This window comes from Quercus lobata, chromosome 11 (assembly GCF_001633185.2).
Source record: "Quercus lobata isolate SW786 chromosome 11, ValleyOak3.0 Primary Assembly, whole genome shotgun sequence".
Lineage (NCBI taxonomy): Eukaryota > Viridiplantae > Streptophyta > Magnoliopsida > Fagales > Fagaceae > Quercus > Quercus lobata.
Genome location: NC_044914.1, coordinates 16,794,050 through 16,807,662, shown reverse-complemented (window position 1 = coordinate 16,807,662; position 13,613 = coordinate 16,794,050). Strand labels below are relative to the sequence as shown.

The window sequence follows — 13,613 nt, the reverse complement described above, 5'->3', positions numbered from 1 at the left end:
TAAAAGAAAAAAAAAATACAATATAAAAAACAGAAAGCTTAATTGTTCATTGCATACTAAAAAAATCAAATAATACAAATAAGTTACCATTCTGCCCTTACAAAAATTCAAAAAAAGCTTTTTTCTGTTTCAGCCGGTATTAAACCAGTACGAAACGTTGGAGTTTCGGTATCGGTGCATGTACTGGTATGGTACATAACGGCCGTACCAGCCATACAGTACGATTTCCTCTTCCTTGGTGTGAAACTCACTCCTAAAGACTTAAACTTTTGCCCTTGCCTCTCACACCCTATAAGCACTTATACTTGTGAAGTGACTATCGCACTAAGGATTCACAATAGCGTAACACATTACATTGACACTTAGAGATTGATCGATATGATTGGATAGGCGGAGCTATGTATATATAGTCTAGGGGTTCAAATGACACTTTTGCCCTTGCCTCCTACATCCTACAAGCACTTATACTTGTGAAATGATCACCGTACCAAGGATTTGCAATAACATAGCACATTACATTGACACTTAGAGATTGATCGATATGATTGGATGGGCAGAGCTATGTATATATAGTCTACGGGTTCAAATGAACCCCTGAATTGGTAATTGTTTTTTTTTTTTTTTTTAATATATAATTTATTTATTTACTTTTATTTAACCCTCATAAAATAAAAATTTTAACACCCTCTCCTTAAATTTTTTTTTTTTTAAACCTAGCTGGAATAAGCTTAAATTCTATGATCCTCTAAATAATATTTTGGTCTTTTAAACACAAAATAAAAATTCTAACAACAAATCAATTTTATCTAAAATCTGGGGGATAAAAAATAGTAAGCCCAACAATAAAAGTAGAAATTTGTTCATCTTAAAACTTAGAAAAAATTCATTTAAAACTTAACAAATTTGAAATAAACTAATGAAAAATTCTTAATTTACATTGTATTTTCAATGCAAGATTTACATTGCCTCTAAACAAATACGTATAACATTGTACACTTTTATGCAAATATGTATAATATTGTATACTTTTTGCAAATGTGTACAAAATTGTACACATTAATTTAGTCTACAATGTAAATCTTACATTGATAGTACAATGTAAACATATAATTGTCCTAAACTAATATAATTAATTTAATTTTTAGTAACAATAATCAGCATATTCATTGTGTTAGGAAACAATATGTTTAATGAACTTGTAGTTTATTTTTTATTCTCTTGCTAGTACATGCTATAGAAAAAATTGTAATAAGAAAACCACATAGACTGTAAAATTTATATATCTCTAACCTAAGATTCATTTTTTTACAGGCCACCTTAGAAAAAAAATCCTAAAACCACTATTAGTCAATAAATGAAGCCAAGTGTTTAATCGAACTCTTTGCTTTCAAAAATATAAAACACATGAGAATTGATCATTAATAAGTCATTAAGCACATATGCAAAATAGAAATCACACCAATTCCTTGTTACTTTGGATAAAATGAGAGGATATATATGACCAAGACAAACCACTTACTTGCATCTCAAAAATAAAGATATAAAGGTCGATGCATCCAAAATCCAGTAATAACTTAAATTAATATGGGATTTAGGTAAAACATCTTCACTTATATCATTAAGATGAAATCAGAAAAGAGAAAATAATGACTCTTATCTCAAACATGGAAGAGAAAAGGGGAGGAGCTGACTCGGTTATATGTTTGTTCATTTTGATTTTAAAAAAAAAAAAAAAAAAAAAAAAAAAAAAAAAAACTCTTCCAAGTTCCATATTGACCACAATTTTCTTGCCACAAGTGTTGTTCACGTAGTTCTAGAGGTCAAAAAAAGACATACAAGTATACAACAACCGACTATATCGTTATAAAGCTTTATAGTTGTGATTAATGCAAGATACCTATTAAAGGTGGATGAAAAAAAATTTCAAGAGAGTGAATTAATGACTTAACATTTGAAAAAATAAAAAAGAGACTGAAACTCATAAGGAATGTTATTACCATTGTGTTTGGTTTTTTTTTTTTTTGGGTCATTAACTTGATCTAGTTGTTCTGACTACTATGATGAAAATTAGGTTATAGTTTTCCTTTCTTTTCCAACATTAATGTTGAGGCAAACCTTGATTTTTATGAGGTTCTGAGTGGTAGGAAAATTCAAGTTTATAAGCTGAAAAGAAAATATTGTGAGAAGGCATTTAATTAGCGCCCCCAACATCCCCCCCCCCCCCCCCCCACCCCCCCAAAAAAAAAAAAAAAAAATCCATTCAGGAAGGTTCAGACTTCAGAGTAGGTGCTTCAGTTCAGTTGTAAATTCCAGTACATATAAACGCATAAGCTCTTTCGTTCATGTTAGTGATTGAAGGACAAGAGCCATCCATTAAGGTTTAAGCCAACTGCTCTATTTTTAAACTAAGTTCCTCTTTCACCTCCCAAAATGTTCTGAGAGTCACCACCGACACTATGTTTTTCAAGCATTTTTCTTCTTTTTTGTGCATGTCTTTTGCGTGGCTACACAAAGACATAGAGACGATAATAGGTTCCACGATACAAAATAACTCAAGCTATAATTTCACGTTTGCAGTAATATTCAAGTAAACGATAAATACAAATGTTGAGACCAGGGACGTAGCTAGTCATTGACTTTAAAGGCAATGCCCCCAATTTTTTTTCTAATATAAATATATTTTATATATATTGATGATGCTAAGATCGTCAATAGTTGGGTTCGTCCAGAGGGTTTCTAATATGAGCTCAACCAAGTTCCTACGGGGTGAGTGAAAAAGGGAAATCCTCTTAGGTGGTCATCGGTGTGGTGTTGGCCATGGAGTCTCCAATGATAAAGTCAACAAATGGAGCTAAAAAAATAGAGAGAATTTGGTAACAAGAGTAAAAAATGATTAGTGTGTATCTACCTTGTCTGGGACTTGGTAGGTCTTATAAATAGACTCTTCTTACTAGCCGTTGTCCTTCTTAAATGGTGACTTGAAAGCTTTTTGGTAATGCCTCAGGCCTACTTAATTTAGCCTTAATGGAGGTTCCAACAGTCTCATCATTGATATGAAACCGTCGGGGCATTGAATAGATGTTTTTATGGCGCTCTATCCTCATCCAGGCTGGCTCTTCAAGACGAGAGTAATTACTCGATCTATCAGTAGCCCCCCTATTCTGAGATCGTCCTTGCGTGTGATGACGATCTTGAGAATATGAAATGTTATTTGTTCAGATGTGACTCTTGAGATTTTTGTTGTGTCTACATTTAATGCAGAGTGGTAGCACCATACGTGTCGTGGCCACGTGGCGCACTCTGAGTGGTGGATAGTAACGTTTTATTCGAGGGACTTTTGGGTTTCCTGCAGATTTTCAGTTTTCCAAGGCTAGCTTTTAAACTACTTAGTTGTTCCTCTCCTTCTCTACTTTTTCTCTTTCTCTCTCTCGCCGTTGTTGCTCTGAACTCTTCCTCTCCAAGCTCCTTGAACTTTTAGCAACTTTTTCGTTTCTAACCTTGGTTTTTCCATTTCGGAGGTATGATTTCTCTTTCTTTTACCTTTCCTTTTTACAGCGAAGTTTTTTCTACCTTTCTTTTTCAACTTAAGACTCTGTACTAATTTCATGGTCCAAAATTCTAAGATTAGAAAGCTTTATCCATATGTTTCTTTCTTTTTTGCTTGCTTAGGAGCATCTTTGGGTTCTTCTAGTGCTCGTTGCCCCCCAATTGAAGGTTTTGTGTCTAGGAATAGTGGTTTAGGTTTTATGTTAGCTGATTTGTATCCTTTGCTACATCAGTCTTTGAATTGGTTTAGGGAGATGGTAGGTGAAAGAGAAGGGGTATCTGAGGTGAGGTCTAGTGAGCTTGAGATGGGGTTGTCATCTAGTGATTACCCCATCGAGGCGGAGGGAGATACCGCTACGTTTGGCCCTTCATCGTCTAGACAAAGGGAGAATAGGCCTTTCCACGCCCTTAAGGAGGAGTGTGCCTTAGACGCTGATACCCTTTTTAGGTTTAGGGATAGATTTCAATTCCTTGAGGAGGTCAGGATTCGACTTCCTCATGAAGGGGAAAAGGCTTATACTTTTTCGCCTAGGGAAGTGTGATTCTATGATGTTGCTTTCCAGTGTGGCCTCAGATTCTTCGTCCATCCGTTCATCATGGAACTCTTGAACCACTTCAACATTGCTCCAGGGCAACTTATGTCAAACTCATGGAGGATAGTGATTAGTTGTATGGAGATTTGGATGGTCATCACTGAAGGTAACATGATCAAGTTAGACGACTTTTTTCACCTATATCGTTTGAAGGAGTCTAAGGAGTATAGATACTACAGGCTTGTGCCCTAGGTTAAGAAGGCGAAGATTATCATGGATCTTCCTTTGTCTTTTTGGTATTGGAAATCCAGATACTTCTTCGTGTCTAGGGATGGATGGGAGACTCTTTCTAAAGACTTATAGGGTAAGGTTCTTAGATTGCTTCGTCGGTGGTGGTCCCTAAGGCTAGGTGCGTCGTCCTTTGCTTATTTCTTAACAGTTCTTTCTCTTTTCAATTTGATTCGTCATTAACCTTTGCTTGTTGTGTATTTGCAGTTAAGGAGCGCCCTAAGCTTAAGAGTAGATACAAGGAGTGTGTCCAGGTGGCCACTGAGTATGCGAAAACAATCGACGATTTTGACGACCTTGTCGATCCTCAAACTTTAGCTCGCCATTTCCTTGGTCCGAAGCCCTCCTTCTAAGAATGAGCCTCTTTCCAGCCTGGGGAAGAAGGTGGTGCAGGTTGTTGAGAAGGGGACCCCGATTACTCCAGCCACCTCCGTCCCCGAGGCCACGAAGATGGTCTCCCCTACTACTTTATTGGAAGAGCTTAGTCCTCATCCAAAGAGGTAGAGGACGTTGGTAAAAGGGAAGGAGAAGGTAGCCTCCCAGACGTCCAGCATTTGGGATGATGTTGGCCTTGCCTTGGTGAGGGCCCATTCTGCTGTCACTGTCGAGGACCTCAAGGTGCTTTCTAGCGTCCCTTTTCACAAGGTTGTGAACCGCTATATTCATAAGCTCGTCCAGGTGAGGCTTCTTTTCATTTGGTTGTGTAACTCATGAATTGGGATGGTTTTTGATGCTTATAACTCTTCACTTCTTATGATTTTCAAGTGCTGCGAGAGACAAACCACATAACTTCTAAGTACCTGAGTCATGAGGAGAAGGCAATGGTGGTAGGGTCCAAGGTAGAGGCTCTGGAGGCTAAGAACACGAAGTTGAGGAGGGATCTCATTACTGCCATGGACAAAGCCAACTTAGCCCAAGGAGAAGGCCAAGGCTTTGGCTAACAAGCTTAAGGTCGAGAAGTAGCTGATGGTGAAAGAAGAAAATAGTTTCAGGTTGCGAACCAGAAGGTTAAATCCATGGCTGCCAAGGCTGTTCAAGCTTTTCAATTGACTGAAGAGTACAACACCATGCTCTTTAGTTGGTATTACAAAGGCTTCAAGCTCCTCAGGCCGTATTTGGTCAAGCATCCCTCAGGAGTAAACTTGGAGGATTTGGACTTTGAGGAAGTGGACAAGGAGGTGGAGGTTGACGAGGCCACCCAAGCTACTGCTTCTCCCGAAGAGAATGCTCCAAAGGACGATATTGCTGATCCTGAGGGTGCTTCTAATGGAGCAGCTGGAGGGGACGAGGCCAAAACTTGAAGCGTTTTTCACTTTTGCTTTTGATGGTAACTCACAGGACATGCTCTAAATACCGTTTATGTCATTTCTTCCTCTTACTAGCACACTTTTCTTCTTCAAGACCTTGACCAATTTGTTCACAGTCTTATCCATTCCTTTCTTCAAAGAAACTGGGTTAGCCCCAAAAGCAACTGCCAGCATCCCAGATTTGATCATTGCTTGAGCCAAAACAATTGCAGTAGTTGTACCATCACCAGCCAAATCATTCATTTTAGTTGCAACCTGCAAGCAGGATATGAAGATTTACATATCTATGATTGCTTGTCTCAAAAACATCAATACAACAACAGGGGAGAGAATTATCTAGCAACCATGAATGACCTCTTGGATTAGCATTGCTCTTGCATTCTCAATTGCATCTGAAAGCTCTATGGATCGAGCAATTGTAACACCATCATTAATTACTTTAAGCGATCCAGACTCAGAAAGAATAACATTACGGCCTGCATATTTTCACTTAAAATCAATACCTCTATCAAATTAGCAGCATAAAATTTAATAATTTGATTTAACAATACTTATATTCTCTTCTGAGTATTTCAGTATGTGTTACATCCATAGTTGTCAAAACGTGAATCGTATCGTGAATCGATTTTTGATTTTTTTTATATCATGTATCATGTACACAAACACTTAATAAAATCTATAAAAAATTATAGATATACATATATAAAAGGTATATTCATTATAAATTTTGAATATATTCAGCTAATGAGTAATTTATTCATCACTTATGCAATAATATTTAACAAGCTAACTAAATAAATCAAATTAGCATGTGTTTATGACATACACATTCAAATTGCTTAAATTTAAAAGTTACAATATATTACAAATGAACCAAAAATTAATTTATTTTATCATATTCATCATATTGGCTAATCAACCTCGTCTAAGTCAATGCTATCATCACGTTTATTATTTTGCAGATTTATTTCTTCATTAACATTTTCTTCATCATCATTAACATTTACTATCTTTTCTTGTTCTTTTTATTTTAATAATTAAAAAAAATTTCTTCTTGGCATTCTAGTTTCTTGGACTTATAACAATAATGAAAAAAAAAATTATATTTTCAATTAATATCTTATTCATAGTATAGAAAATAAATTTGTAAATATTAAAGTGAAGTGTAAGTGTATACTGTGCAGTCCAAATTTTGTAAAAGAAAGAGAGGGAAAGAAGATTATGAATATGTTACTTAAATAGGTTAAATTAAGTACCCTAATGATTTTATGTTTAAAACAAGTCTAAAAACTTGTTAGATTCAAATAAAAGTATAAATTTTAACAAAAAAATCTCATTTTAAAGCATTTGTCTATGTATCATACGATACGTACGATTTTACGATACGATACGATTCATACGATACACACACTATATCGTACGATTCATGAGCATTTACGATACGCCAATACGATACGGAACTTTTTACACACGATACGATACGTATCGTACGATACTGACAACTATGGTTACATCTAGCATATTATAGCTTTTTTAAAATGTCAGAAAAGTCATAAAGGCTTATGCCGTAACAGAGCCAACCCCATAAATTGAAAAATAGAAGTTCTCAAGCATAACTATTTTACATAGCCAAATTGAGGCCACCCTAGCTGACTGAAGCTTATTAAGAAAATAAGCAAATAAATATCTCTTCATAAATAAATTAATATCTTTTCCTAAATAAATTAATATCTCTTCAAGGAAAGCTTCAGTTACAAGCCTTCAAGGCTTCAACTGATCTTATGCCATATTCATGATGAACAGAGCTAGCTTCCCCTTCAACAGCCTTTTTTACTTTGCTATTATTATTATTTTTAATAGACATGCCACTGAAACCATGAAAAACCAAGACCTCATACCTACAATCTTACTATTTTAGGCTTTAACCAATCCCCATCAATGGCATTAACACAAGCAACACAATTAATGGCATTTTTTGGGGTTCTTCCTTATAGTTATGGTGGGACAAAATGGGCTTCTGCCCTTTTCCACAAAACTAATTAGCCTTTTGCCCTTCTTCCCAAATTAAATAGGGAAATGCCCCTCTTTTGAAACTCGACTTTTTCAAAATCGAGTTAAACCCTATAGTGACGTTTTTAAGGACCTATAGTGACGTTTTTAAGAACCTATAGTGGCATTTCGTAACTTGATATCCATAAAATCGAGTTATAGGCAATTTTATTGCCTATAACTCGATTTTGTGAATATCAAGTTATAAAATGTCACTATAGGTTCTTCAAACGTCACTATAGGTCCTTAAAAACGTCACTATAGGGCTTTAGAATTTTTTTTTTTTTTTAACTCGATTTTGAGAAAGTCGAGTTTCAAAAGAGGGGCATTTCCCTATTTAGTTTGGGAAGAAGGGCAAAAGGCTAATTAGTTTTGTGGAAAAGGGCAAAAGCCCATTTTGTCCAGTTATGGTGTTAGAAGCATTTGCAAATAATCTCAATCCACCATCTAGCTCACTTGAGAAGAATATAATTTTTTTTTTTTTTTTTTGACCAAGGCCCTTAAATAATATCCTTAAGTCTTAACATTGACAGACCCCAATTTGCAAGTTGCAAGTCCCATAACAGCTACAGTTCAAGTATATGAACTTGATCTTGTTAATATTCAGCTGCAATGTGCAAAAACCAGGATGAACCTGTTTCATTTTGCTTCCTAACCTTCACAAGGATGGCAATCCCCCCCCCCCCCCAAAATGAAAAAAAGAAAAAAGGAATCACAAAAAGAAACATGCAACAATTCTCAATATTTCAAATTCACCTACTCCAATAAACACTCTGCCATTCAGTGAGAATGAATCTCATGATACAATTTCGTCCTAGATTCAAAATGTTCGTGAAGAAAATTTTTATGATAGAAAATACCAAATACACATAAATTCAAGCAGCATTGCTATTCTGAACTCTTCCCAAATGGTATAGAATTTTTCTCAAACTCCATATAGTCTTAGAACAACTCACATTTTTACCCACCCCCCCACCCCAAAAAACCATCCTCCCTAGGGGGAAAAAAAGGGGAGAGAAAAATTAAAATGATAATATAAATAAAATTTAGTACAACTTCATGGACTAAATTGAATATACGCATTAGAAGTGCAAGCTAAACCACAATCTCACGCAAATGCGAAATAAATAAACTTTGCAGTGAACTTGCAAATTGAAGTCCTGCAAAGTGGCTCTGCAATCTTCCATTAGCCTAATTTTGTTCGGTGGCTCAACTACACCATGCACTGAAAAATTTCACAACTTGATAAGACAAAGTCAAATCTCTAGCTGGCTCACTTCTCTGATATAGATGAAATCAATTTAATGTGTAGCCTCCAGCACATTTCTCATTACTATTACCACTACATAAACAAAACAAATTAAACTTGGCAAACTATTACCAAATAACAATCATCCAATTGAAACTAATGTATCCATTGCAAATGATAGAGCAAGAATCACCGACAAGATATTTTTTAACCTGTAGGCTTATCATTGATCCCTTCACCAATATAAGCATAGATAGAAAATGGAATAATCCCTCTTGTTCTCAAAAACTAAAGCTTAAAGAGAGTAAGAGACGGTATATAATGGTAGAAACCTAAAAAAGCTATCAAAACAAACAGAAATGAAGAATACCCAGATACCTCTAGGTCCTAAGGTGAGAGAGACAGCATCAGCCAGCTTATCAATCCCATCATTCTTTACCAAAAGATACCTCTAGGTCCTAAGGCCTCCCTGCATTCTTTACCAAAAGATACCCTCTTTGGGCCTGCCTTAGCAGCAATACTCCTCACAAAATTTGTGCTTCTCCACAACCCAGTTGCCCTTTGGTTCCAATAAAGGCTCTGCAACAATAACCCATTACTTCAAACACAAAATAATACAAAGAGAAAGACATACATACAGAGAGAGAGAGAGAGAGAGAGTACTTACAGAAAAGAGAGGTTTTTGACGGAAGAGCTGAAGGGAAGAGAAGGAAACAGACATATCCCTATAATAGTTGAAGAAATGGTTTTGCTTTGGGGCTTTGGTTTTGGGTTAGAGGGGTTTTGGTATACGACTCGGACCAGATAACGTGACTCAACTCAACTCAACTCAACTGAGTCAACTCATGAACTAGCTGCATCGTTGGAGCGGGCTTGGGCTTGGGCTTGGGCTTGGACCCAATTACCTTTTTGGGCCATCCTATAAAACCTAGCACAAACCAGCCTTTCACTTTTCCTCCAAATTATGGATATATATTTTTTAATCTCATTCTCAGTAAGTTATAAAATTCAGCAATCAACTATCGATTGGTAATAGAAAAATTAGTGAATTATTTTTCGAACCATCTCGATCAATATCTAATTTTCTAACAAATAAATCTTATTTTCTTGAATATATATGCTATATAATGTATTCCAATTATAAAAAATTTAGGGATGAATCTCGCCTATAAAAAAAAAAAAATCATTAGTATTTTGAATTAACGATAAAAAAAACAATAATTATGAATCAGTTATCATATATTCTAATCCTATTGTTTCTATATAAAAATTATTCACCATACAGATACTATAAAATGCCAAATAAAATCCGGTCTAAAAAATGAAAAACAAAAGTACAAGAATGAATTTTTAAACAATATGCTAAAAGACTGTTGAGATAACCATTTGTTGTATGCGCCACCAAATAATTATGAGACAAATATCCTCAAGACTGGACAATTATTTATATCGCGTAACAAACATTTTCAAGGAATAATCAAAATTATGTACTGATGATGGCCCAACGTCGTGAGGCACCTAGTACATTAAGAGCATTCACATCAATCTACGTATAATAGAAAATAATATGTAGAATTTATACAGTTTTGCTTAAAAATGACTTATATCAGTTTATGTATAATTATGTAAATTTACAAGTTTGTTACAATAACTATGTCAATTTACACTAACACTATTCATTTTGCATTTAGTTGTTTATTATTTTTTTATGTATCTCGAGAATAAAGGAATAGAGTGGATATTGGTTGCTGTGTGTGAATAAAGAGAAACAATTAAAAAATATTAAGGAAAATTGATATTTTAATAAAATATAGTTTAAAATAAACAATCTGATGTGAGGTGTTTTGAAAAATGAGTATGTAAAATAAAAAAAGCAAGTTCTTATGCCAAAATAAACTGAAATTTTTGCACAAGCTAATGCGAATGCTCTTAACGCACAACTAAACTCCTTAAACTTTTTTATGGTTCAAAACATGATTTTATTTAATTTAAGCTTAGAGGAACTACATTTATAGTAATAAAAAAAAACCATCATTGTTTTAAAAAATTCACATAACCAATCACATTTTTAGAAATCCCAATAATTGTTGATGATTCCACACTTTCTCATACCCCACACACAAGTACCATGAGCATAGCCAGTGCAAGCAACACAACCATGTGATGCATCGTGAGGAGGGATTGTCATCCTATCTTCCCCAGAAACACTGTCTCACCTTAAGGGTGTGTTTGTTTGGAAGTGAAATAGGATGGATGGAAAACTTTGGAGAGAAAATTGGAAGAAGAACTTTTTTGAGTATATTTGGTTGGGTGGAGAGGAAGAAAAATAAATGATGGGATCCGAGTGTTTTCTCCCCGGACCCACCAAAAAGTTTTCTCCCCAAAATGGAGAGAAAACTACAGGGAGAAAATGGGGTTGCTTAATGGACAAAAATGCCCATGTTCAATTCCTTTTCCTTTTTTTTTTCTTTTTTTTTGGTGTGTGTGTGCGTGTGCGTGTGCGTGCTGGGCACGTTGCCTCTTTTTCTTTTTTCTTTTTTTTTTCATGGACATTGCTTTCTTCTTCTTTTTTTTTTTTTTTTTCATTTTTTTGATTTCCTATGGGTGGGCACGTTGCCCTTTTTTTTTTTTTTTTTTTTTTTTTTTTTTTTTTTTTTTTTTTTTGTTTAACTAGACATGATTTTTTTTTTTAATAAATTGGGTGATTGCTTTTTTTTTTTTTTTTTTTTGGTTATTTGTCACTTTTTTGTTTTAATTGGCCTTCATTTTTTAACAAGGGTGTATGAGTAAACTTATCCAAATTTACTTTTTCCATCCCTCCACTTTTCCACTCCCTACCAAACAAAAATGATAGAAATTAAAATCTTTTCTATCCTCCCACTTTTCCATCCTCCCACCATTTTCTATCATTCTACTTTTCCACCCCTCCTACCAAACAACCCTAAAATTCATCATTGAAATCTTATAGGTATGCTAACTAGCAGGGTTCCAGTCCTAGGGTGATCAACAGGGGTCCCCCCCCCCCCTCTCCCTCCCTAAAACTTGGCCCCATGTTATAAGTATATTAGACATATTATATAATATAATGTTCAGCAACTGAATTCGTATAGTTTCGAACTTTTGTTGTTGTATTTTTCTACTTGGAAATAATAATTATTTATTTAATTAAAATAATGTTGGATGTATATTGATATAATATGTTTGTCTGCTTAGACCCCTTAATACAGATTGTTTAATTTAATGAATTAGCCAAGTGTTTACTTAGGTTAAGTATGAGATCTAGGTTAATCAACAAAATATCATATCATCCAGTGTGGAAAAATAAATAAGACAACGATATGATTACCTAGGAAAACTTATGAAATTGTTAGTTTCAGGGTAAAAAACATGGGGAGGATTTAACCTGACCTATCCTCAAGACAAACAAATCCACTATGATAGAATGGAAGTTTACAATAAATTTTCTCCCTAAAATCTAAAGCTACCTTATGTAGAACTTACTCACACGATCACATGCAGTTCCAAATCCACAGACACTTTTATCTTGAATCTGTTGCTCACAAATACCCACGTTTGTGACTTTGAAATCTCACTCAAAGATTTTAGATCATTAGCAATTGTTGATCTTGTTGCAACAACTTTAAATCTACTGGTTCTAATGGTATAAGAATGATATCTGGTAAGTGACTTTGAAAGGAGAAGGCACAGCACCTTAGAGTTTCCTTAAAAATACTATGTGAAATTGATTTGAAACCCTAATTTACTTATTTATAACCCCAAAATCCTGTGAGAGTAACCTGTGGAAGTGTACATACCTGTCATCTCTAATTTACTTAATTTGGGAGGCCATCTATCCTTTTGTGCATGGGTTTTTGACTACGTACACATATAGGGCCATGACCTTTCAATTTGTGAGAAAAAATCTTCCAAGTTCCATATCAACCACAATTTTATTGCGATAAGTTACATATGCTCACATAATTCTAAAATGTTAGATAAATATCGTTATAAAGCTTTATAGTTGTGGACCATGATGTGGTTAATGTAAGATACCTATTAAGGTGGATGAAAAAGATTTCAAGAGAGAGAAAGTGACTAAATTTTTGTTTTTTTGTTTTAAAAGAAAAAGAAATTAAGGAGAGATTGAAACTCATAAGAATATTATTGCCATTTATTTTTGTCGTTAACTTGATACAGTTGTTCTGAGATTACTAGATGAAAATTAGGTTGTAGTTTTCCTTTCTTTTCCAATATTTAAAAGGCCAAAAATGTATTGACTCCTTGTGATGAATTAATTGATTAATTAGCCAAGTTTATTAATTAATCAAATTAATATGCAAACGCGTGGTAGCACAAACAAATCACCAATTAAACTAAGTGCAGCGGAAAATAAATTAACACGGTGATTTGTTTACGAATGAAGAAAACCAACAAGGCAAAAACCCCACCAGGTGATTTTAAGGTCACCACTACCGAAATTCCACTATTATCACAATAAGCAGCTACAAGTAAAGGCTTAAGCCAACTACTCCTTATCTACACCCCCAAAATGCTGTGAGAGTCACCTGTGGAAGTGTACATACTTGTCATCTCTGATTTTGCTTAATTTGGGAGGTCATCAGTCCTTTTGTGCATGGGTTT

The 13,613-nt window shown here is 34.6% G+C and overlaps 3 long non-coding RNA genes across 3 annotated transcripts; 1 reads left to right on the top strand and 2 right to left on the bottom strand.

The window, feature by feature from the left end:
* Positions 1–2,490: 2,490 nt before the first annotated feature.
* LOC115968187 lies at positions 2,491–6,056 on the bottom strand. The gene is made up of 2 exons (XR_004086697.1): positions 6,019–6,056; positions 2,491–5,929 (listed from the first exon to the last, which is right to left on the bottom strand). It is a non-coding gene; the product is annotated as an uncharacterized LOC115968187 (long non-coding RNA).
* A 980-nt stretch (positions 6,057–7,036) lies between these two features.
* On the top strand, positions 7,037–9,403 carry LOC115968188. Its single transcript, XR_004086698.1, has 2 exons — positions 7,037–7,667; positions 8,129–9,403. It is a non-coding gene; the product is annotated as an uncharacterized LOC115968188 (long non-coding RNA).
* Positions 9,019–12,898, bottom strand: LOC115968184. Its single transcript, XR_004086694.1, has 3 exons — positions 12,478–12,898; positions 9,640–10,138; positions 9,019–9,551 (listed from the first exon to the last, which is right to left on the bottom strand). It is a non-coding gene; the product is annotated as an uncharacterized LOC115968184 (long non-coding RNA).
* Between the last annotated feature and the right edge of the window lie 715 nt (positions 12,899–13,613).